We start from the raw sequence: 27436 nt of genomic DNA, 5'->3' as shown, positions 1-27436 counted from the left end.
ATTAGAAAATTCTGATTGCAGTATGTAATTTATCCTCGTACCAAGAATCATGAGTACAATTTTGCATACCAATAGGTCCATCATAAAGAGAAAACCCTCACCAGTTAACATTTTCACGCAGAGTATTTATCTCCCCATTATGCCCTAAGATACACGTAGGCTGAGCTCAATCCCAACTTGGAAATGTATTTGTTGAGAACCGAGAATGAATCTGCATGTAAAGGGCATAAATTTACCTTAGGCAAAGTTATAATTACTCAACATATAAAAGGTCATTACACTTAGGCTGGATGAAATGTTTCTTAGGATACAGAAAATAAAGATAATGTCAATCAGTTTTAGACTCAGCCTCATTGAAAATTATTTCGAAACCCTCAGCTACCTTGACATCTCAGCTCTATCTACAGTGTACACAATCTCACATCCACATGCGAACATCATTTTCCAAGTATGAAAATCCACTACATTGTTTTTTGCTAAGAACAAGTAGAATCAACAAAATAAATCTTTCCTATTACTTTAAGTATTTTGTTAAGGAAATAAGAGATATTGGGATCTTAATGATCATAAAACTAAGCATATTACCAATTATGTTAGATCAAGCTCCAATACACCATCTGTGAGAGGAATACATATGACAGTGTGCAACAAGATATAAACTCTAGCAGTCTAAATGATTTGGGTATTGCTTATTTCATTTTCTATACAACAAAATCTTAAGTGGGATTTCTTAAATTTAAAGCTAGGAACTATGTTGAAATGCCTGAATTTCAAAGCACTCTGAAACAGCAATAATGGCATCCACAACAAAGTTCTGAAACAATTATAATGTCATTTCCACAAAATTTACAAATGGAAAATCCATCTTAGTATATAAGAAGACTGATAGTTCTGATACCACTTGAAAATAAAGAAACAACAAAAATGAGATGGCATGCACAACTAGATTCAGTTAAACTCTTCTTTTTTAAAAATTTATAAGAAATACACATTGTTTGAGAGCTCATTAAGCTTCCACTCCACATATTTTCTTGTTTGCAGGACAATGCCTGGTGCGCAATATGCAAAAACACCCAATCTCCTCCTCTCCAGTTCGATCAACGAGCATCGACCTTGATTATTATAAATTTTATGCTATCCTAGACATATGTATATATTATTTGCTTCCAGCTGTCGCTCCCATGCAGAACACTCGTCTTTGAAAGCATTCTGATTCCTGGAGCACATAGAAATGCAGCTCAATATAGCCTTGTTTAGTGTGAAATCTGCAAATATGAAATTTAACCTTTTCATATTTTGCGCTACAGCTCCTGCAATACACTGAAAAGGACATTGAGGATCGCCCCTTCTCTTGCGTTGGTATCTACAAATGCATCTGCCAACTCTCTGCAGCACCAACGAGAGAGGGAAGAAATAATTTGCAGTTATGTATTAGGTAAAACATAGGCAAGTTGTGTAGAATCAAAGTAGGAAAACAAACTTATAAATGAAAATTGCGTAAGTTCATTGACTAGCTTCTGAAAGTTTAATAACGCTTTAAGGCCTTAGCCTCCGCTATAGTTCCTGGCAGAAGGAAGAAATAATTTGCAGTAATGTATTAGGTAAAACATATGCAAGTTGTGTAGAATCAAAATAGGAAAATAAACTTATTAATGAAAATTGTGTAAGTTCATTGGCTAGCTTATAAAAGTTTAATAACGCTTTAAGGCCTTAGCCTCCGCTATAGTTCCTGGCAGAAACTAATAATTAGCGCTGCTTAGGGAAGGATTATAACAGCGTCTAACTAATCCTTGATTACATATTCAAAGATGTGTAACGTATTAAGAAAAGGTGCACGATGAAGAGACACCTCTCATCCATTCTTAAGCACTGATATTTAAAGGGATCAATAACCATTCCAATTGGCATCATCAAACATTTTTATCTCATCCATATTTAGATCGCACAAGTTCAATAGTAGCCTTCTTAAGGCATCAGTTGCATTTATTAAAAGATATCAGTCAGGAACAGCACCAAGAGACATTGCCATTTTAATCAGTGTATTAGGAAAGTGATCACCTGAAGTGGGAGGTCTGATCAGACCAAAACGACAGCACCATTGCATACTTCTAAGTAACTATAAGGAATAGAAGTCAATGTTTCATTGCCACAGGAAATAAGGAGCATACTTGTAAGGTACTATCAGGATCATTTGCGTAACAAACAGAATTATGTCTAAGAGAGCAAGATAAACTCCATACTATCAAATCAATAAGGTTCATATACAGAAGATCTAAATATAGAAGATATCCGTTGCATATAAACTGAACTATGTATTGATATAATCCTTGAAAATTGCATGATACAAAATTCAGAAAGTTAAAAGAGTAACCGATTATAGTGCATCCAATTATAGCAGTTCATAAGACAATTGATTGGGTTTAAAGATTATCATTATCAACAATAAAAATTTTGCAAAGTATCAAGATATTGTACATTGTTTTATAAGTAAAGAATTTAATTAGAAAGAAGTCTCTTACAATTGAAATATAAGTAGCCCCATAGTCTTAAGAGATTACATTAGGGGACATTACACTTCCGTTTAGGAATTGGAGGAGAGTTGATTTAGATTTCGAAAAGGAAAGTGGTTTTCACGTGAAGGTTTAGTGGATGCCTAGTTGTATAAATAATTTTGAGAGATGTTATAAGATAATAAATGAAGTTTGTGAAATGTAGGGTTGCTAAGTTTCTTACAAAATTTAGTTCATCATTAGGTGGGAGTTTTAAAAAGTAACAAATATTCAATGAGGATGAGTGCTGGCACTTAGTTTCAGTGTTATCAATAGTAGTTGTAGTTTCAATTACTTTTAGTTAGGTGTCAAGCTGATTTTCAGATCGTAAGAATTGGTTTTGAGTTTGTAGTCTCTTGAAATGAAATTAGAAATACCCATTTTAATGAATAGCAGTGAACAGCGGTAAATATCTCTATCAACAGGCACCAACACAAAATGGTATGCCACGCTTCCCAATATGATGAGGAGCAATCCCAATAATGACAATCAAATAATAAATGATACAATTTTTTAAAAAACAACCATATGGCAGACTCCTCCTAGCACTTCTTACTCTTGAACTAGGGCTTTCTCAATCACTTGATTACACACACTTCCAATCCCAACTAACAACGAATTCACCTTCACATGTACATTGTTTAATGTCTCCAATCAGCAAATAAACCCCTTGTTTGGGTAGAATCTCTATCTTGTTTAATTCTGCACGTGCTTAGTTAGTAATATATCATACATGTTAGAATAACTCTTTCCATGAGTATCAGGCCTTCATCCTCATGGAAAGATCTTCATTTCTCTTAAAACCTACTGCAGCAAATAAATAATTAAAAGAAATCTACTGGTTCTGCAACAAGCGTAACAACAACCTATAATAACATGAAACTTATCAACAAAGTACTTGGAATGTTGAAGAAAACCTTATTAATGTATTTGGGCATCCGGCACGTGAAGATATTTTGAAAATTCTAGATTATTATATTGTAACATGGCTTGGTAAGCCATTTCAATAGTTTTGGATTAGTTATGATACATTTCGTGGTCTCTTTATTGTAACTAGAACTTAATCTAATTGATGTTGAAAACTGTTAGAGAGTCAGTTATAAAGTTAGTTATCAGATTGTGTTCTCTTCAAGATCTTTATCTCTGCAATAGAGAACCGAGAAGGTAGTGGTGAAGTAAGATAGCGTAGAATGGAGGATAAAGAGAAATCGATGCAATCAATTGAATACAAAAAGAATGAATAAAATAGACTTTTGTATTTACATCCGATTATTTCTTGACTGTGCGGATTTAAGAAGGTTATGTATTGTATTGGAAGCCTCTATTATTTGCTGTTAGTCCAATGATTCTTCAAATTTATTAATATTTTCATCAGTGAGATCATGAATTTCTTTGTCAAGTATAATTGGTTATACAATGAGTTATGTTTGATTTCTTGAGATTTGTTTGGAGATATCAGTGCATAGAATTTTGATTGACTCATTCATCATTTTGCTGCGTTCTCCGCATCATATTGGTACCAAAGCACAGCAAAAGGTCTGGGAAGAAGATCTAGGATTTGGCGGGTTGAAGGTCCGTTGTTGATGCTTGGAGTAGAACTATCCTCCGAGAGTGTTCCAAGGTGGTGGTTGGATATCTAACGAACCCTAGATTGGTTTGAGAAGATGTTTTTGACAAGGAGTGAAAGAGAAATGATTAAGGCATTGAAAGAGTATCTATATGGCGATAAGGAGAGAGAAGAAAGAGAAAGAAAGAAGAAGGAAGAAGAAGCAAGAAAGAAAGAAATAGAATGGATGAGACAAGAGGAGTTGAGAAGCCTAAGAAGGGTTTTGGAACAACAACAACAAGAAAAAAGTTACAAGAATCTTAGAGAAGAGTTAGATAAGATTATTGCAAAGTGGGAGAGGATAGCATCACTTTTGGAGCAAGTAGTAGATGAAGATGACTTTGTTGATGAAGACAAGGATCAAGAAGTGGTACACATTCCATTGGAAGGGCATGTACAGCAGTTGAATGCTGGTGTAGAGAGTGAGAGTGAACAACAAGAGGTTGTTGTTGAACCTTGTGAGGAAAAGGTTCTTGCAGATGAGGGAGAGTTGGTGACAGGTATGGTTGAAGAAATGATATGCCCAGATGATGGAGATGTTGACAAAATTGATCAGGAAGGAAAAGATGTAGAGCAAAAATCAAATGCTAAGGAGAGGACTATTGATGTAAAGGATGAAGTATTTGTTGTTGAATGTGATACTCTAGAGATGTATAAACAGGAAGAGGACCAGATTATGGATCAAGTTGATTGGTATTTTTATAGAGATGATATGATGATTCTGACTACTATATTTGTTCCAAAATTCCAGAAAGCTATCATTACACATGTCAAGAAGGGCATTCACCCTACAAATTAGAACCAGCATGTTATGGCAAGCGGCATCAATTCAATCATCATTGTGATACCATACAATTGGAAAATTCAGAAGAAGGTCACAACAATTCAACGGGACTTGAATTTTTCTATCCCCCAGAGTATGATGCAGGGGGCATCATGAGATTAGCAATTATTCAATGATCCAAGATTCTATATGCATTTCTCATAATTTATTTTAATTGTTGGGTTATGTCTTAGTTTTAAAATGATTGTTTTAATGATGTAATCAGGGGAACAAACATTAGTGCCATTGATAAAATAATGAGTTGTTTAGAAGTTAGGGTTAGTTGAGGAGCCGGTTATGGGAAGTTATTGGGTCTATTTAGTCTTTGCAAAGTTATATATACAAGGCAATAAAATCTTTGATAGTAGGAGGGGTAGAGTAGGAGAATGGTATGGAGAATCGATGAAGAATAATGAGGCAATGTATTGGAGGATTGAACAATGAAAAGAAAGACTGAATTTTTCTTTAAAGAACTTTGGTTTTGTAATTTCTTAGTTGTGATTCTCTGTTTATAATTTAGTTTCAGAAGAGTTTTATTTTTGGGACTATTTGTGTTTGGAATAGATGGTGTTTTCCAATCAATGTATCATGTTATAATTTATCATACATGTTAGAATAACTCTTTCCATGAGTATCAGGCCTTCATCCTCATGGAAAGATCTTCATTTCCCTTAAAACCTACTGCAGCAAATAAATAATTAAAAGAAATCTACTGGTTCTGCAACAGGCGTAACAACAACCTATAATAACATGAAACTTATCAACAAAGTACTTGGAATGTTGAAGAAAACCTTATTAATGTATTTGTAGAGCCAACCAATCAATTTGCGGACCTTTGAGTTGCAGAATATTTAAGTTTTAATATTGCTGCCCACTAATTTGTACATACCAGTCTTTCAATATATTCTCTCCTCCCCTTTACATCAGAGACTCTTTCCAATTTATAAGACACCCTATAATAACTGACTCCAACCAACTATCATCATTGAGTTGGGTATTTTAAAATTATTACAACCTAAACTTCCCTCTAAACCAGCCGTTACTTTTTTTAATTTAATGTTTGAACTTAAAAAACCATACAATGGTTTTATTAAACATTAAACTCTTTTCTATACCTAAACCTATCTTGAAGACCTAATATTATTTTAGCATCATTATAGGTTCCAAGACTGCCCAATTGATTTCATGACCTTGTTTATACATTCCTTCCTTCTAATTTGTTTTGATGATCTTTGTAGTCTTTATAATCTTCAACTGTGGCTTGAATATTTGAGGTGCTCCTGCACCACAATACAAGACTAAACTATTAAATAAATATAAGTATTTCATAAGTCAAAATATGGAGATAATTTGAGATAACATTCCCAATACTTCAAAATAAAAAAAGGTCAGCAGTGAAATTTTAAATGGAGGGTTTTTTTCATCCACAAACAATTTAGCCTGAAACCTCTTTGGCTAAGAGCTAAGGATTAACAAGTAAGCATTCTACCAAATTCAGCTGAGGCACAATTCTAATCTCATCCCTTATGATGTTGGGGCCTTAAACTCAGTAATACTTGATCCATGTTGGGCTCATTAAGAACTATTCAACTTCACTTGCAGACCAAGAGGTCATTAAATCGATAGTGAGGTTTTCAAAGTGCACTTTAAAAAGTGATTAATTTAAGAGGTTGTTCTTGCTTCTGAAAAGCATGATTGTATGTCACGTCAGTGTACTACTGCTTTCAACCATGGGTTTAACTTTTATTAAAATGATTGTATTTAATTGAGTTATTTCTCTTTTATATTTTACAAACATTTGAAGTTATCTTGCATTAATCAATGGACTTGAGTGGTGGTCCTTATAGTTTGTGGACATCTATCTTCCCTACTATTTTCTGTTGGAGATTTTGTGTTCATTTTTTAATTGTATTTCTAATGCCATCTAAACATGGGTATTTGAATTTATTTTCCTAAAACTAAAATAGAATAAAAAGATGGTGGAAAGCAACATTTCACAAGATGAATGTTTACATTATTTTTTTCTGGTTGCTGAGGTAAAAAATATTACATGTAAATATTAGAAAAATTAATGGAGCTGTTTGAGTGTTTTGGGGCAGATTTTTCAACAACTGTGTTTATTAAGCACACTCTTATAACTGATTTCTAATTAGAAAATCAAAATGTTGATGCTCCATGGAAGATTGATTGCTTAAAAGTAAATCATCTTTGCAATTTGTATCTCGTTTTATATTTTTGTTTCAATTCTGTTTTGCATTTTTATGTTGTTGCTCATGAGTATTCTTAATTATTTATAGACCATACTATTTTCTGTTTTGTTTTGTTTTTAATTCTTTGATTTCCTTGTTATAAATATTTTTTAGTTTTGTCCTCCTGCAGGCAAGGAAAATGCTTAAGGGAATCCAGATTTAGGCACAAAAAATTTAGGGTTATTGTCTGGGGTTTTAATTTGTTTTACAGAGTTTGTACTCTTTTGTCTTTTTGAGAATATGTATATATTGGAATTTACAAATAATAGAGAACACGTGAAATGAAATTTAAATTACTTGCAATTTACCAACAAAGATTGCCTTATTTTATTGATTGAAAATTATAATGCATATCAATGGAAAATATAAAGACTGAAATGAAGTTGCAGCCTAATGGTGAAACCTGGATTGAACCGCTCCAATATGAAAATCATCAAAGAAAAACCCTTCAAACCCGAAGATAGTAATATACAATGGCTAGCATCCAAAATCGGCTGATAATGGTGCACAAATTTCTAGGCCTTAAACCCTAGAAGCCAAATGTCAAAGCCAAGAGAGCCTCACGTAGCTTGATAAACTTGTAAAACTGCTTTATACATTGATAAAATCAGTTAACAAATCACTGCTATCAGCTTCTTGAAGATATATCGTTGAATTATTATTCACTTCTCCAAAAAAATTCAACCAATTTGCACAATCCGGACCTCTAAATGAAGGCCACTGATAAGCAATAATTTGACTGTGCTTTCACAATCTTACAATTGCACATACACTGGAGAATTGACGTCCTCCAATGTTAGATATAACAGCACTTGGTTTTTTGGCTCAATTCCCAAGAACTTCATCAACAAAAGCAAAGACAATGCATAATGAAATTAATTTCCCTTCCTTGGCTTTTATTATTCCTTCACAAGTGCGATCCATATATCTTCTCAAGTGACATTAATGACTTGTATAATTGCTTTGAATTGGCTTTAAAAATAATCCTCAATGGGTGTCGACTTTATTTAATCAATTAATGCTCTTTAATGATCGCTCGTAACCCCATTTACTTTATGAACTTTATAATTAACACTTATATTTGCTTTTGTGCTGACCACAGATATATCATTATAAAGGCGTACTTTCTAATTATATATAGTGGCCATCACTTAATAACACTTTATAAAGTTAAACTGATAGCTTTATAATATAACCATTAATAAACAATATCATTAATGCCAGTATAATTTTAATATCTCATTGATTAATTCCTTTGTCTCGTCTAAACCTCTAGGTTCACCATTGTTTCCACTGCACAACCAACTGCCTTAATAAAAATAGTGAGGGTCTCTCTTGATCAATCACTGACTTACTATAATTAATAAATCCTTCAATACCTAATCAAATTAGTGGTATCAAGGGTCTCCAGTGCAACCGAGACCGCTTCACGTGCCCAACCAAATATAGAAATGCTAGATAAATGACTTACTATAAATAGTAAGTGTACTAAACTGAACCAAACGAAGAGCAATCCTGAGTACTTATGTCCTCCAAAAGGGAAAAAGCCTCCTATGTTGCCAATTGGGATGCTCTTACCATCAACCTTGGCCTATTATTTCCAATAATAGGTTAATCCAATTACAAACTATATCATCCCAAAAAGGGAACATTACAGTCCGCCCTCCTTGAAATTGTTTGTCACCAAACAATCTCAAAAACAAAAGAACACACTAATCAATCCAGATCCCAAGGGTAGAACTATGTAATGTCCAACTGATACCAACTAGCTCTTGTAACACCTACACCAAAATAACCGAAATTACTTATTGAACCAGATCAATATCAACATCTGGTGTCACAAGAGGAAACAACTTGAAGGGAAGCAACTCGGAAGGCTAACAAAGTTTACTTCCAAAAATTGACAATGTTAAATATTATACATGCTATTGAACACATGCCATTGAACTGTGCATCTGAAAGAGGTCGCGCACATGAGGGTCAAAAGTAAGATTGTGTGTACTTGAAACCATGTACACACCCAAAAACTCATCTATGAGCCTTGTCTGAAATCCCGATGCAGAGGAAGGATCCTGAAGTCTGAATAAAAGTCTTCCAATAAGAAACATCCTCTGACTTCTGCTGCTCAAATCTGATCTCAACTTCACCATGCCAAAACTCGTGAAGGCAATAAATGGGTCCACAACAATTTCCACCCTCCGTTGAACTATCTTGGATGTGTCGAATGCGCCCAAATGTGTCAAATAACATGTAACCACCCCTCTTAGGTCTCTTGTGTGAAACCAACCAACACCCTCAAAACTGCAAGGCTGACTTAAGGGGATGCAAAGGATACCAATAGGTACATAGAATGATAGTGTATCATCCCCAAGATGCTCTCACATGACGAGGAAATGATCTAACTCTTCCCCAATCTTATGTGTAGTAAAGACATTAGTGGCTGATCCACAAAGACTGTGGTCTAGGACTCGAGCATTTAATAGCCTCTCAACCAAAGGTAACTCATGGGTCTCAAGATGCAAGTTATGTGTGCCAATTTAAAAAAATTGAGTTGTACCACTTCTCTTGTTCTTCATGCTTGCTTACCTCAAGAAGCTCCTCCTTTGAAGGCTCAACTTTTATATGCTCTTCCCTTGGAAGAATTAGAGATCTAAGGTGTTTCTATGCTTAATCCAGCTTGTTGCAACACTCTTTGATCTCTAGCAAACATTGATTTTCTTGGGCAGCCAGTTTATTTGCCCTTTGCAACCATCCATCACACAAATTCTGTGTCCTATTCACATCTTCTATGGTCTGATATGCAAAATCAGACTGTTTGTAGCCTGAATCCCCAATACATTCTTCGCATTCCATATGCAAAACGATTGTGCTAATGTCAGGAGATTCCATAACATGATCATCCTCATATGATTTATTTGTCACCTTATTATTTTGTGAATTTTCATGCAGTGTTGTTCATTAAATCAGAATTATTTAAACTTGTATTCTCTGCACATTCCTCGTCTTTGACACTTCCAACTTGTATGCCAACATTTGTTAATCCTTCCACAACATTTTCCTTATTGTACTGCCGTGTTGCATCTTTACTTGTAGGTGTGGATGAGTGTCTGGATTTCCTCAAAAGATAATCTTCATAATGCTGTACATTTGGGCAAGATCCTTAACGATCTTTTCCAAGCTATACCACTCTCCCATACCCAAACAGAAACAAGAGTGTGGTCACTCAAATATCAATTGTGTGATCAATATAATTTTAATAAATTCCAAACCCAACAGGATGGCAGGAAACCCTTCTGATACGACTGTGATAAGCCCTGCTACCTCAACTTCTAACTAGTCCAGTTATTGTCTTTTTTTTAATTTATTTTGCAGAGTTTGTACTAAATTGTCATTTTGAAAATAATATATGTATATTTGCAAAATAGAAAATGCATGAAATGATGTCTAAATTTCTTGATTTTATTGATTGAAGATTACAATGCATATGACTGAAAGCAAAATGCATCTTGATGGTGAAATTTGGTTTGAATCAAACCACTATGAAAACCATACAGAAAACCCTTCAAACTGCAGATAGGAATCTGCAATGGATGGCGTCCAATAATGGATGAAAATTTAACCCAAGAAGTCAAACACCAAAGCCAAGAGTCTCACGTGGCTTGATAGACTTGTTTGGCTGCCTTGTATATTCACAAAATCAGTCAACAAATCACTGCTATCAGCTGCCTGGAGATGTATCCTTGAATTACTGTTCACTTCTCCAAAAATTTCAACCAATTTGCACAATCAATAAAGCCAGAATTACAGATACAATGAAGAGTTAACGTCCTCCAATGTTGGAAATTACAGAAACCCTTGTTTCTTGGCTCAATTCCCAAGAGCCTCATCAATAAAAGCAAATGAACAAAATGCATAATGAAATCAATTTCCCTTCCTTGGCTTTTATTATTCCTTCACAAGTTTGATCCATATATCTTCTCAAATAAGTCACATTAATGACTTATATAATTGCTTTGAACTGACTTCATTAAATAATCCTCAATTGGGTGCCAACTTTATTTAATCAATTAATGCTCTTTAATGATGTCTCATGGCCCCAAATTACTTTATGAGCTTTATAATTAACACTTCAATCTGCTTTTGTATTGACCATAGGTATGTCATAATAAAGGAATACTTTTTGATTAAATATAATGGACCTTAGTTAATAACACTTTAATAACTTTATAACATAACCATTATGTAATGATATCATTAATGCCATTATAAATTATAATATCTCATTGATTACTCATTACCTCTCTGTCTTGTCTAAACCTGTAGGTCAACCATTGTTTCCACTGCGCAACCGTGTTACTAAAAATAGTGAGGATCTCTCTTTATCAACTACCAACTTATTATAATTAGTAAATCCTTGAATACCTGATCAAACCACTGGCGCCAAGGGTGGTCGATGCAACTGACACCAGTTCAGGTGCCTTGCAAAATGCAGAAATGCTTGATAGATGATTTACTAAAATAGTAAGTGTATTAAACTGAACCAAACGAAGAGCAATCCCAAATACTTTTGTTCTACAAAAGGGAAAAATCCTGCTGCTCTGCCAACTAAGACCCTCTAACCATCAGTCCTAGCCTATGAGGGTCAATAATTGGCTAATCCAATCACAAAGTATATCATCCCATAAAGGGGACATTACAGTAACTGTATAATAAATACCCTTGAAATTTTATTTTAACCTTCTATTATTTTTCCTTGAAATATTCTCAATTTTTTCCCAATCTTTTGCTATGTGATAACTGATATTTTTGTGTTTATCCATGTTATATATATTATTGACTTATAACATGTTTACCTTGTCATGTGAAGATTTTCGTTAAAAGCAAGAAACCCGAATAATCAAGAAAATGAATCTTCTTCCAATATAATAGAGGTGACAGTTTGGAATTATTTCACATACATGAAACAAATAAGTTTAAGAGACTCAGCTGATTTACCTTGTGTGGATGTGGGTAGACTGAAACGACCTAGCTATATCCCTATAGAGGTTGGTTGTATAGTTATTTCTAACAAGGTATTTGAATGAAGTGTATTTGGAAATAAATTTACAAATTTGATTGCCAGCTCTGTGAGATCATTCCTGTACGGAGATACATAAAGATTTCTACTGCCTCTCAGCACTCATCTCTTGCCAAGCAATCCAGATAGAAACCAGAGGAAAGAATGGATGTGTTGCAAGAGGTATGATATTTTTATCTGAACTGATGTCTTAGAAAAAGTAGGTAATCTGTTTTAAGTTTAACAAATGATTCAGGTAATGAAGGCTAATGACTACAACTCAGATCCTGTGTCGAGAGTATGCAATATTGATGTGGATAGACAACCGATGGTTGTAGAGGGCCGCATGCTTGACCCACCAAAAGGTAAGTTGCCTTAAAACAGTAAATTATATTTTTTAAATATTTGTCCTATGTTTAACACAACATGGAGAAGAACGATTGGTAGGTAAAGTAGACAACAATGCATGTCTAATTTATGCTCTATTTGATCTTCAATTGGGTAGATTAAAGCTTACATGAGAATCTCACACCAGTTATGAAAAATATATACAATGACCCACCTAATCATTGGATATCATGTAAATTGTTCAATAGATGAAATATGGGAAAAGTTGGCTGGAAGAAGAGTATACACAACGGGTCTCCTGGAATTTCAACAATCTGGTACTTAATTTACAAGTTTGCTTTACAAATTTTGATTTTTAATTGATTTGGTGTAATTGGTTGGAAAAATCTGATTGCAGACTTTATTTCAACCAGCACAAGTTATAAGTTGGGCTGTTGTTATTTTCACCAAATGCCATCAGGATGAGTGTGAATGCATTGCATGTGACTTACGAAAGTGCTGTAGCAAAAAAGGATGGGTATGCATTCTGACAAAAAGTGAAGTCTGGTTGACAAACTTGTATTTGGAGTATATGAGTGAATTGTTTTCTAGCTTCTGTAGATAATGGGTCCTGTTTAGCAAACCTGTTGTGAGAATCAAAGGGATGTGCATGCTAACCCTGTGTATAAGGTGAACAATATGTTAGATCAAGTGACATCTAAGCTTCCACAGAACCCTGATTTTCTGCTGTGTCTTTGTTCAAGAGTGGATGACCAGTGATATTTATGATCGGATAATATCTATAACAGTTTTTCTGATTTTATTTAAGTCTTTACTTTCAAGCTGTTGATTGAATGAAAGTAACTTTGTGGTCCTTATCCTGTAAGGTCCTTGGAAGAAAAAAAAACCTTTCAAAGATGGGCTTTGTCAATCAGTGCACAGTCCCATCAAGGGAAATGAATGATCAATACTATACACAAGTGGGTCTGAGAACAAAATGCAGAGGTACACTCCTTTACCTAAAATATGTTAAGGGAAGTTCTGTTTTTCATGACAGTGAATAATATTCTCAATCCTAATGTCTCTTGCACATAATAATATTGTACTGATCAACTAGTTATTCCTCATTCACTCAGGTTGTAAGCTCAACTCTGTTCCATCTGTATAATTGTTCTTTACTGGACATATCCCCACAGCCAACGATCATTATTGGCATCTGTATTTCACATGGTTCTCCTGGGCATGGTGATACACCTTCAATTGCAGGTGATTGCAGCTGTAAGTATTTTGGAAGATGCAATTAAGGCTTCCAATTCAAATGCAGTGCTTATTGAATGCTTAATTGAAATATAGTGTTGTATTTGTTCTAAGTGTTACCATTGCTAACCAAATGATAAAAATACATATTTACCTAAGTTAGCAGTCTGAAACAGGATGTGGAAGCGGGTACGAGAGCCTAGTATGCAGATACGTGATTTTTTGTTTTTGTTTTTCTGATCTTTTTATATTTGTGTGTGTGTGTGTGTGTTTATACACACAAAAAAAATACAAGAAATATAAAAAATTAAATCGTTTAATAGTATGATATTTCATCCTTGATCAATGCCAAAATGTCAATTCCCATCGTTGTAGTTTGGAGTCTTACATGACAGAAGACATATGTTGGTATGAATATAATCCAATTCTTCATCTTTTTGGACCCAACCAGTTAAGCTTTACTGAGTGGATAATGAAGTATGTACTCCAATTCTGTTCAGCAGCAGAAGAACTTGCAAATTGGATAGTTTTCACAAAATAAAAAATAAAAATGCTAAGTAAATCAAAGAATGTTAAGTACTGCATTGTAGCAAGGGGTTAAAAAATAAATTAACTTACTTGTGAGAGGATCTTAATGGCAAGAGGTTTGAGGAATGAAAATGGTTGACAATGGAGGTACCACCATGTGATAGTTTCCATTTTGTATTGGTCATTGATAATTGTTTGAGTGTAATTTCTTCCCAAGGCAATCAAGCCAAAATTTGTTCTAACTTGCTTTTGCTCTTCTTCATTTGGGAAGAGCCTATCAAATGCTTGCTTGTACCCATTAGCAACTTCTTCATCTCTATATGGTGCTAATCTCCATGGCATAATAAGTACTTTCTTGCTATAGTACATCGGAGATGAGGCATATGCGAGGTGCAATGGGTTAGTCATCTTTTTGCGAGATGATGAATGATTCATTCCACCTTATTGCATAATTTTGTCATAGATGGAGATTGTTGGGATCATGATCATTTGAGAGTGGAATTGTTGCTGGTTATGTTTGGCATTAATGTTTTGTCATTGATGTCAACATAACTATTTATCAGACAGTAATCATAACATAGATCAGTGTAGAGATAGGTTTTGCGGAGACACGGTTTGATGGACCTGAGCATGCATTTTTTATGGGATATTGTTTGATAATCTACATGCTATGTTTGTCATTGCAAGTGTTTGTGAACTGACTCGGTGAAGTTACAAAGGATTTGTTAAAGACTGGTTACTGTTAGTATTTATTGGGAACTATTTCAGACAGTGGTTCAGTATTTTGATCGGTGAGTTTCAATGCAGCAAAGTTTCAGTATGCGATTCAGGATACTTTATTGAGATGTTCATTCACAATTATCTGTAGATTTGCATGAGGATTATTGGTTTGGAAGTTAGTTTGCTCGTTGGACAGTCAAATGGAATTTATTTCCTGGTCGACTCAGTCAGGAAACGTGTTGTTTGGATTATCATTATTATCTATTGAGTGATAGCCTCCTAATTGTTATTGTAACGTATTATGTATGTGTTCTAGCCGACACTTACGGAATCGCATTGGGTGATGTAATTTATTTTGTTATTAGGTCTCATATTGAGCCAACCTAATAAGTGTTTGAGACTTCTATAAGAGAGTGAAATCATTTAAGAATTCAGTGTGTACTAAAGAAAGAATATTGTGATGTGAAGATCGGGATGCGAGATTGGATCAGAGCCAGAGATCAGAGTTGACTGAGAAGAGGTGTGAGTGGAATCTAATGTTGTGTACTTCAAAGGAACTGTATTGGCATAATTGATGCTTTTGGTCAGTTCATTTTAGTGGATTGTTGTCCATAATGAATAGTCATTCACTCTTTGGGTTGTTGCCCTTGTCGTAGTTGGATTGTTGTCCAATCAGGATTGTTGCCCTTGTTGTAATAGAGCAATGAGCTCCAGGCAAGTGCCTAAATTAATGTACATTCCCCATCGAACCTCTAACAAGGTTTTATATGTGCTAGTACATCATTTTGCGGGTTTGATCCCCATTGGCATTTTTCCCTTAACTAGGTTTTCCTCGAGAACAAAACATTGGTGTTATTGTTATGGCATTGTTTGCTTTGCATTGCATTTAAGATTTCAGATCTGAGTTGTGGATGGTTTAATGTTTTGATTAGCTCACAACTGATTCACCCCCTCCCCTCTCAGTTGTGTGTAGTGCATTGTTATTCCTAGCAAAGTCTACGCATTCTATGGGATCATTCTAATGTTTTTGTATTCCAATTTCTGCCTTCTCTGCTATTGTGTCCATGTCATCATAGATATCCCCAAACAAGGTGCATCTATATCAATTAATCATAGCATAGTCATGATGGGCTCAATGAACTGCAATACATATTGCACATGAATCCATCGACTGTCATCCAAGATCAACGTGTTGACCTTTTGGAACTTTATGAATCTGAAGCCTTCCATACACCCCATTGATTGGAAATAACCATTTGCCCCAATGCCTCTTGTACCTCTAGAAGTCGTCCCATTAACAATGCAAATCAGGTCTTAGCAACCTAAATAAGTTAATAACAAAATATTACCTTCAACAACTCCAATTTCAAGAAAGTTTTGAATATTGATCACGACATTTGGTGGTATGTCACAAACATCTAAATCTCCTTCCCCTCTTCGTATATTTATTTCACCCACTCTATTTGAATGCCAATTTGTTGTATTACCAAGTTGAGAGAGTGTATGATACATGGTGTCCAAAATATGTGCTTAAATCGTCCCTCAACTAAAACACCCATACACCTACAATTTTTAGCATCATTTGTGATTACCTAGACCACATTTTCATTACCTACCATCTCTATGGACTCAATGAGAATTCTAGAAATGAACCATGCATCTTTCAAATCCCTTTAACAATTGCCTACCTTTAAAAACATTACCCCTTTGGGGGACACTGCGACAACATTAACCAATGGGCAATTTCCGGTATCTTTCCATCAATTGGAAATAATAGAAACACTTAAATCAATCCAAGAATCTCTAATTGATCGTGATGGAACTCTAAAATTTTGGCAAATTTTAGAGTCCCAAGTACCATGGTAAAGAGAAAATCTTTAGATCTTACGCACTACTTATGTTCAAACAATATGTTTCAAAATAGTAAATAGCCATGACTGAAATATTCCTGAAAATGAAGTTATTATAATGAAGCCAACATTTATTGAAACATTTTCAAAACATCTTGTAATAGCATCTGCAATGGCATCAGAATAAGAATTTCTACTAGCTGGGGGTTTATTTAGACTTTGATGAGCGAAAGAGTAGATAATTCTCAAAGCTATGAGCATCACAATTGTTTGTGAGGAGGCAGTGCACGACCCCTTTCATATGATCATGTATCTTCCTTAGGGCCATTTTCACAATAATGAATGGAATGGCTAATTTCATTGTTCAGTTGCTAGATGATTTTTCTCTGCTCATACACACATCAATATCACCTGGGTAGTGATGACGGAGGAGAGAGTTGTGAGATTAGCAGTGTCAAAAGAGGATTTACTAATTTCAATACATACAAAGAATACAGCTTGAAGTGAGAGGCCAGGGAAATATCACAAGGTAATCATATAACACTTTCTAGTAAAGTGGCAAAGTCAAAATTGCTTCCCAGATGTAAAATCACGATGTGCCCTTATTAATATTGGATATACCAATCCAGTTATTAGTTACTGCTTGTGTTGCCACTTGGATAGAAAGGATGTGCGTGGAAATCAAAAGGACCTCAACTATTGAAGAATAGGATGCAGCGAACTCCTCCTATATTGACACAATGGAGCAGAACAGTCTATGCACAGGTTTCATCCAATGAGCAAATATCATTCACAATGTTGAAAAGTTCAAATACTAGTTTAACCACGAGGATTTAGTAAACAATATAAAAAAAGGTTATATTCCAAGGGCGGAAGTATATAGTTGAATCGCAGACATGAAGACTCTATTCACCGTTCTCACCCAGCCTCACCATTCACTTCCTGACAGCACACTGAAGACAAAAGTTGCGTGGAAGGCTAGAAACAAAGAGCCATTCAATATCGAGAGCCACCAAATTGGAATGATTTGAAATTATCATCGAGTTCAATATGCATCAAATGGTGAAGTCCAAGACGGGAGCAATTTCTCATAAAAGAATTAGTAATAAAGTTTTAACCTACGGTATAAATTAATTAAAAATTGGGCATGAGTACACGCACAATGAAAATATTAAATAGCAATCTACTCTCACACAGTTAACAAACCATATGTGATATGAAGAAGCCATTAAATCGAGAGATGTGACGAGAAGGAAAGATATTACTGTGAAGTGTGAAAAATAAAGTTGTGCGAGGATGTGCATGCGACATTTCTTATGCAGGTCAAATTTGAATACATGGTCATCCGATAGAAGATAATTAAAATTTGATAAATTAAGTGTGTATTTTCAAAGGATAAATTACTTTGGTCAAGAAACGATATGACTTTTAATTGTGAAAAGTCACCATTCCTTATATTTAAAATATAAATAGTGGTCAGACATTGTAATATCCACATATCGGAACACATTTTATTCTCTTAGGAGAAAAGTATTTTTATTTTATTATTGTATGGAGGAATAAGGGGTCTATTATGATTTTGTAATATAAAGTCCATTATTTTATTTTAAAATAAAATAAAATGTCTTTTGTTTATTTTTAAATGTCGTGGAGATTTAAACTGTAGGCGAATCGTCCTTCGTAATTATATTTTAGAATTTTGTATATGATTTCGATATCAAATAAGCGGACATGGTCAATTAGCATTTTAGATTTGATCATCATAGGTGTTGTGAAATATTAAATTGTTTTTGTACCTCTGTCCAGTTTGTCTCCTTCTCAGCAGAGTTAAAAATTCAATCTGGACTAATTTAAGATTGCATTATAATTGGTCTGTCGAATCTGGATTATTAAAATTGTTGGCAGTATAAGTGCATTGAACATTATGAAGTTGTACGTGAAAGTTCACCGAAGTTGACTCTATTGCTCGGATGAGCAAAGTCACTGGTCTTTTTATTGAAATCAGAAAATCTACATATTCCTTCTACAAGCATCAATTCCATTATTTACCAAATTTATACAAAACATTCAATTATCAGATATTCAACATCCAATTTCAGTTTCATCGAGTTCGAGGACCTTGCTAGTGGAAGAACTCCAAGTTTAAATTCACTATAGGAAAACCTTGAACCGAACAGTTAGCGTTTAAGGTAAAGGTTAACCTGCCTAGGTGTAGCGGAGCCTGAAGTGCAGGGGAACCAAGAAGTATTCCTGTTCGTTGGCCATAACTAATTGAGAAGTCCTATTGGAGAAGTGGCAGGCTCTTGGATTTCCAATCTGCAGTTTTGGGAACCAACAGATTGGCAATTCGACTGGGGAGAGTTGCTCGCAATACATATTGCGAAGTTACCCAAGATTTCTAAGTTCGTAGATCAGTATCAAAAGTTGTATCAATTTGTTTGGAAGTGTACTCTGCTGGAAGTGAGAACCTGGAAGATCAATACATTCCTCGAAAGAGGTGGCAACTCTATTCAATAAAGTTTCAATTGGTAGCTCTACTGAGGGAGAGGACTTAGAAGGAGATGATTTGATTATCTAACATGGACAATATGTACTACGATCAGGAGGTGGATCTATGTTACACCATGGAGGAAGCATACATACACCCCCTGGATGCATTTTTCAATTTGGAAAGATATGAAGGTGAGACATCGGCACATTTGTTTATAAGGATGGTGGATATTTTCCGGGAAGTACCTTCAGCCATCATGTCTTCACACAAGGAATTGATAATGAAGTTTTGTGAGTTGGGAATCTCGCCAAATGATGTTGATTTGATGCTTCTCTTCCAAATATTAGATGAAACTCCCAGTTATATATCTCCTTTGGATGCATATTTGAATTTAGAAAAGCACGAAGATGAATCTGCAACAGAATTCTTCATGAGAATGTTTAATGCTTATCAAGAAATACCTTCAGAATACAAACCTCCATCATCTGATCCTCTCTACAGGATGCGGGAATTACGCCTCTTATATGATCATCAGTTTCTTAACTTTCTTGAACTTATGGATAGTGAACTAGTTCCAGAGGATAATGAATGCAGGACTAAAGTAACACGAGTTAAATGAAATTTCAGACTCAAGTAGAGATGAAATTTTTGAACATGCTGAAGGAGAATCAGCCCATGATGATATTCATATGCCTACAGCTGATAGTGAATGTGAAAATGAGGAAGAGGATTCTTTGAGTGTGGAAGAGATCTCAGCCTTGTTAGATCTAGAGTATCAAAAGCATGTTGAGAAAAATGGCTCAAATTTTTTCTCAATCCACCAAGGTGAGCAAGTTGATGAATCAGTGCATTCTAAGGAGGTATTGGATGAAAGAAGTGATCATTCTGAAGAATCATATTATGAAGATGAAATAGAATTGCACACAATGTATGAACAGGAAAAAGTTTTAGAGTGTATTGCTGATGAAGATATCCCCCTTGCTGGTCAAGCAGATTATGATTCTCAAAGCGATGAAGTTAGTACACTATTTGATGAAACACTTGATGATCTGGGTGAAAGCTCTCATGATAGTATGCCTGAATTCTCCATGTACCTAAACCCATTGTTTGAAGAAGAAGTGATTGAAGACAGCTCTGAATTCACTACATTCTCAAATCCATTGTATGAAGAGGATTTTCCATGCAGCCAAATCCATCAGCATCATGATGAAGATAGCAGGTCTGATTTTGAAATTGATGAAACTCATGAAGTGTATTCAGAAGATGAGATACCTTTCAGCTCATCCCATCAGCGGGAGGTACATCAAACATGTGAAGGTGAAGTGGAATCAGCCATGCATAATGGGGCAAATTGTGTGAAGAAGTATGTCCAAGAGGATGCTTGTATAACCGCTCAAAGGTATTACTCAAAAGGGCTTCCATTTAGCAAAAGCCACGTTGATGAAGCAAAGCCAGCATGTATTGTCTATAAAGATGATTCACCTAATGCAGATTTGAAAGATGGACAGAAAACCAAGGAAATGAAAGAAAGGCATATGTCGCATGATGATTGTTTTCTAACATTTGCTAATGGATCAGATTCTACTAAGGAGCAGCATGCTATGATCAGCAACTTCAAAGTGTTACATGATCAGAACTATGTGTTTGATAGAGGGAAGGATCTACGTTCATTTTTTGGGGGGGCCTGGGGCCACTCAAATTTCACCTTGCATCATGTTAGGCATTGATGCTCGGTCTGCTCTTCCAGAGATAGCTGTGATCTCGATCTGCTCATAGGGAGCATATGTCCCCAAAAAGAGCTATTGATGGAACTCTAAAATTTCGGCAAATTTTAGAGTCCCAAGTACCATGGTAGAGAGAAAATCTTTAGATCTTACGCACTACTTATGTTCAAACAATATGTTTCAAAATAGTAAATAGCCATGACTGAAATATTCCTGAAAGTGAAGTTATTATAATGAAGCCAACATTTATTGAAGCATTTTCAAACCATCTTTTAAGAGCATCTGCAATGGCATCAGAATAAGAATTTCTACTAGCTGGGGGTTTATTTAGACTTTGATGAGCGAAAGAGTAGATAATTCTCAAAGCTATGAGCGTCACAATTGTTTGTGAGGAGGCAGTGCACAACCCCTTTCATATGATCATGTATCTTCCATAGGGTCATTTTCACGGTAATGAATGGAATGGCTAATTTCATTGTTCAGTTGCTAGATGATTTTTCTCTGCTCATACACACATCGATATCACTTGGGTAGTAATGACGGAGGATAGAGTTGTGAGACTGGCAGTGTCAAAAGAGGATTTACTAATTTCAATACATACAAAGAATACAGCTTGAAGTGAGAGGCCCGAGAAATATCACAGGGTAATCATATAACACTTTCCAGTAAAGCGGCAAAGTCAAAATTGCTTCCTAGATGTAAAATCACGATGTGCCCTTATTAATATTGGATATACCAATCCAATTATTAGTTACTACTCGTGTTGCCACTTGGATAGAAAGGATGTGCTGGAAATCAAAAGGACCTCAACTGTTGAAGAATAGGATGCAACGAACTCCACCTGTATTGACGCAATGGAACAAAACAATCTATGCACAGATTTCATCCAATGAGCAAATATTATTCACAATGTTGAAAAGTTCAAATACTGGTTTAACCACGAGGATTTAGTAAACAATATAAAAAAAAGTTATATTCCAAGGGCAGAAGTATATAGTTGAATCACAGACATGAAGACTCTGTTCACCGTTCTCACCTAGCCTCACCATTCACTTCTCGACAGCACACTGAAGACAAAAGTTGTGTGGAAGGCCAAAAATTGAGCATGAGTACACGCACAATGAAAATATTAAATAGCAATCTACCCTCACACAGTTAACAAACCATATGTGATATGAAGAAGCCATTAAACCGAGAGATGCGATGGGAAGGAAAGATATTACTATGAAGTATGAAAAATAAAATTGTGCAAGGATGTGCATGCGACATTTCTTATGCAAGTCAAATTTGAATACATGGTCATCCAATAGAAGATAATTAAAATTTGATAAATTAAGTGTGTATTTCCAAAGGATTAATTACTTTGGTCAAGAAACGATATGACTTTTAATTGTGAAAAGTCACCATTCCTTATATTTATAATATAAATAGCGGTCAGACATTGTAATATCCATATATCGGAACACATTTTATTCTCTTAGGAGAAAAGTATTTTTATTTTATTATTGTATGGAGGAATAAGGGGTCTATTATGATTTTGTAATATAAAGTTCATTATTTTATTTTAAAATAAAATAAAATGTCTTTTGTTTATTTTTAAATGGCGTGGAGATTTAAACTGCAGGCGAATCGTCCTTCGTAATTATATTTTAGAATTCTGTATATGATTTTGATATCATATAAGTGGGCATGGTCAATTAGCATTTAGATTTGATCATCATAGGTGTTGCGAAATATTAAATTTTTTCCGTACCTTGATCCCATTTGTCTCCTCAGCGGAGTTAAAAATTCAATCTGGACTAATTTAAGATTGCATTATAATTGGTCTGTCGAATCTGGATTATTAAAATTGTTCGCAGTATAAGTGCATTGAACATTATGAAGTTGCACGTGAAAGTTCACCGAAGTTGACTCTATCGCCCGGATGAGCAAAGTCACTGGTCTTTGTATTGAAATCAAAAAATCTACATATTCCTTCTACAAGCATCAATTCCATTATTTACAAAATTTATACAAAATATTCAATTATCAAATATTCAGCATCCAATTTCAGTTTCATCGAGTTTGAGGACCTTGCCAGTCGAAGAACTCCAAGTTTAAATTCGCTATAGAAAACCTTGAGCCGAATAGTCAGCGTTTAAGGTAAAGGTCAACCTGCCTGGGTGTAGCGAAGCCTGAAGTGTAGGGGAATCAAGAAGTATTCCCGTTCGTTGGCCAGAACTGATTGAGAAGTCCTATTGGAGAAGTGGCAGGCTCTTGGATTTCCAATCTACAGTTTTGGGAACCAACAGGTCGAAGGGAGGCCTCTATAGCACTCCTCTCTCTTTCTAACTAGGTGGTAGGCACCTTTCCATACCCAAGACTTGTGAAACCGATCGATGCACTATTGATTGCAGACACCATTATGGTGATCTCACCAAGTTGAAAGAAAGACCATTGACATAGAGGCAATGTCCAATTTTTTCATCAATAATGTTTATTGCCTTTATTTGAAATGCCTTGTACAATGAACCTCTTTTGCAGGTTGTAATTTGTACTTCTCCATCTTCCACTTCTTGTATAGGCAATAATGGATGTTTGGAGGTTGCAACTAATTCAATGAGTAAATGCAATTTTTCCTTTCTAGATCGACTAGCATAAGAAGCTTGTTTTGATCTTTGAACCAATCTATCAGCCTGTTCTTGTTCTGTAATAAATGTTATTTGTGCGAGAGACAATCGCTTCTTATCTTTGACTTTGCACATTCCCATCCCTTTATCAACAAGGCTCATAAAGTGAAGTTTAACTTGAGAATGTGAGCTATTTTTTGCTTTATCATCACAATAATGACACTTCCAAATATATGCCTCATCTCTTGGAACCTATGAAACTCTTGTGGTATATCTACATATAGGAGATGTTATAGCAATTTTAAATTATCGATTCCTTCTCCACGCACTGAACTTTCACTAACAGTCATTCTTGCAATCTGATTTATTGCTATTATAAGAAATTAAGTAAAATTTAAATTAGGATAAACCTAAGAATACAGGCATACAAGTGCAAAAAAGATACAAAAATATTAAAACTGAGAGTCAAACTTGTTTTTTAATTTCTTAAAAAGTTTGAAAGAATTCATCCCAAACTTGAATAAAACATCAAAATCTAAAAAAACATTCATTAAAAGACCCAACAATAGGGTCAAATGCTACCTTAGACACTTAAATCTCCTACATGGAAGCTATCTAACACCCCATGAACGATCTTCTTTGAAAATAATCACATACCCTTTGAAATGCCAAAATGGAGGCCAAATGAGAAGAGTGCAAAAATAGCAAACAAAATGATGTGTTAAAACAATGAATGGCCTCTTTTATGGTCATTTTAGGGTTTAGCGGAAAAATAAAATAAAAACTTCATAGCACATGTTTTTAGTGAAAACTTTCCCTATTTAAAAGTTTTTTCAATTTTTTTGTTGGCCATCCATCCACATGCATTTGGATGCGCCAAATGCGCACTGGCCTGCACAAGGAGTGCATTTGCTCCTTATGTGTGTATTGGGATACACATCCCTATGTATCATAATGCACCCACGAGGAGCAAAAATGTTCCCTAATTGAACAGCACACCAAAATCCGCACCATGCACACTAGATTCCATGCCCGTGTGCACCAAAATTTGTGCCCGTGCGCATCAAAATCTAGATCCTAGCCCTGGGACAATGCACATGGTAACTTAGCTTATGACATTGGAAAAATATTATTAGAGCACATTTTGATTATTAAAATGAAACAAAATCTAGATCCCTGTCATCACATTATAAATCATTTGACCTGTCTATGTATGTTATCTTTGATTCATACATCATCTTCAGCCCAGCATACCATGGGATTAGACCTAGAAGAACCCGTTCACCTATTTATTGTCATAAATTGTGTACCTTTGCAATTTCAACTATATCTTATGTCAAGTTTAGTGCTCATTCCCTTGGTGCTTTAGTAGATTCACTAGACTCTCTCTGAAGGTCCTCAAAATCCTCTTTAGCGTACACCTTTTTGTGTCACTTTTGTGCTAACCTTATGTTTCTCTTGTCTCTCGTCATTATTCAACATAAACTTTTTGGACACTAGTACATGCAGTGGATGTTTGAGTGTGTGCTAGATCTTACGATATTTTATTGTCCAAAAGCTCTTTTTGAGCTTTTTTCAACTTATCACCTTTTCAGGTCAATGAACAGCTCAAAATGACTCATAACTGCTAGTCAGCTCCTTTCTTTTCCCTCCCCTTCTCACATTTAATTCAAACTTCCATTTATACAAAATCTCTATAGATTCTCTTGGTTTTCATAATCAATCTTGGATCTCTCCCTCTCACTTGGCTCTCTTGCATTCTCAAGCTCTCAGCAACACTTACAAGCATTTTACAGCAATCCCATACAGGTCTCTTGCTCTCACTCTTTGGCAATCTAAGCATCTTGGGATTTATCACCTCATTTATCATTTAATTTACCTTGGCTATTGTGAAGGTGGGAACACCAAATTGGGGACTTGACTGAGGCAAATCCCCAAACAGTACCAAGCATTTTTCCTTCCCTTTATATGTATAGGTATTTCAAAGGAGTTCAACCATGTGAAGGTTAGCATGTGCATGGTTATTATTGTTGATTTCTTTTATTTAACCTTTTAAACCTTATTTCTAGTATTCCCTTTATAGTTTGTTGTATTTATTTCTAGTATTCCCTTTATAGTTTGTTGTATAATATTTGTTGGAGTTCATCATTTCTAAGTTTTGCAAGTGATATAAATCATGAAGTTGAGTCCCTTTTATTTTTCAAGTGTTTTTCAATTTGTGGTGTCCATCAGAGATGATAGCACTATGCGGAGACGTTTGTGCGATGCGCAAAAATCATCAACCAAGAAATGCAAATTTCAACCATGGATTCTCTATTATCTGCATTTTTCATTTTCAATATTAGAAAGACATCTTTATTTCTTTTTTAATAAATTTTCACCAGATTATTTCTCTTAAACATTTTAAATAGCTAACCTTATCTAAATGTAATTAGTGAAGTTTACTCTCAGAGGAACTTAACTGTTTTTTGATTGAGTCAAATTTCCTATATTACATTTTGGGGAACCTGACATTCTATACTACTTTGCTTTGGATCATTGCATTTTGCAGCCATCATACACCACTTTTTAAGTATTGTGGTTCATTACATTCTAGTGAACATGTTATACACTTCAATGGGGTTGTTGATGAAAACATTTTTTTATAGTTAGAAAAGGGACAAAACAAAAGAAGCCCACTCCATTGGCAAAAGAGAAAGATGGAAGCCTTCAGCTTACTTGTCTATCTATCTTTTCTTGCAAAATGAACTTATTTACTCTCCTCCTATCATTCTCCAATTTTTCTAAGGAACTTCAAAAGGTGCTTAAGCATATGAAACTGTTAGTTTCTCCTCTTTTATTATTTTTCCTTGACCCCTCTCCTATAATTCCTCCTGCTTCTAGTATATTTTAGTGCAAAAGGATGAAATTTTTGAAACTTTCCTCAACATTATTCTAATTTCTACCTGCTCCTCACACTAATACTCTCCCTTCTAAAGACACAGAGTTTGTGAATGAAGACTCGGCTCACATTGTATCCTCCACAAATCAATGAAGCACGTATTCCTTCGAAATCTTCTTTAAACTATTCTTTTGGAAGTAACAATGAATTTGGTAACTTGATTTTGTCTCTAGTGTTCTTGATAAACCTAAGAGACCAACAATCTATGTTAAGGGAGAAAACCCAAAACCCAAAAAGGTGATAACTGTTTGTTATGATTCTTCTACAATATGCCCTCCAGGTTATTACTTAAATTCTGCTAAATATCACTTCTAAAGTATCTGTGACAACTAACTATACCTCAGCAGCCCACAAGTATACTAATATGAAGAATAAATAAAACATTTATATCCCAACATCTCTTCCACATTCTCAACCTATTCTTCCATCATCTCCTAAGCCTCTTTCTAAGTCCCCGGATAAGTATGATCTTATTGAGCAACTACATATTACCTGCTAAAATTTTATCTCTGGGATCTTCTTCAAACTTCTCCTGTTTATCATGGTATACCTGATGAGGTTCTATTGAAGATCCTTGTGCCATTTTCTTTTAGACCAAGTGATGTGAATGCTTTAATGGATTTTATTCGTTCAGGTGCTCCAGACATTATGTTTTATCAGCATGAACTCCCTTCTCCTGAAACACAAAATCGATCCAATCTATTGA

The 27436-nt window shown here is 34.9% G+C and overlaps 1 protein-coding gene across 9 annotated transcripts in view; it reads right to left on the bottom strand.

Moving 5' to 3' along the window:
* Nucleotides 1-27436, bottom strand: part of LOC149559311 (Tetratricopeptide repeat (TPR)-like superfamily protein) — a 36527-nt gene that overhangs the window by 5330 nt on the left and 3761 nt on the right. For 7 of the 9 annotated variants that reach the window (XM_089833226.1, XM_089833231.1, XM_089833227.1 and 4 more), the window contains one exon: nt 102-211. The gene's annotated coding sequence lies outside the window, so the exon portion shown is untranslated. Of the gene's footprint in view, nt 1-101; nt 212-1285; nt 1387-27436 lie in introns of all 9 variants that reach the window. The other 2 variants (XM_089833225.1, XM_089833229.1) reach the window with 1 other exon arrangement.

The sequence above is a fragment of the Cupressus sempervirens genome, chromosome 5 (genome assembly GCF_028749045.1).
Source record: "Cupressus sempervirens isolate cs-2001-9-10 chromosome 5, ASM2874904v1, whole genome shotgun sequence".
Lineage (NCBI taxonomy): Eukaryota > Viridiplantae > Streptophyta > Pinopsida > Cupressales > Cupressaceae > Cupressus > Cupressus sempervirens.
The sequence above is the reverse complement of the archived record's forward strand: the minus strand, read 5'-3'. Positions and strand labels throughout refer to the sequence as shown.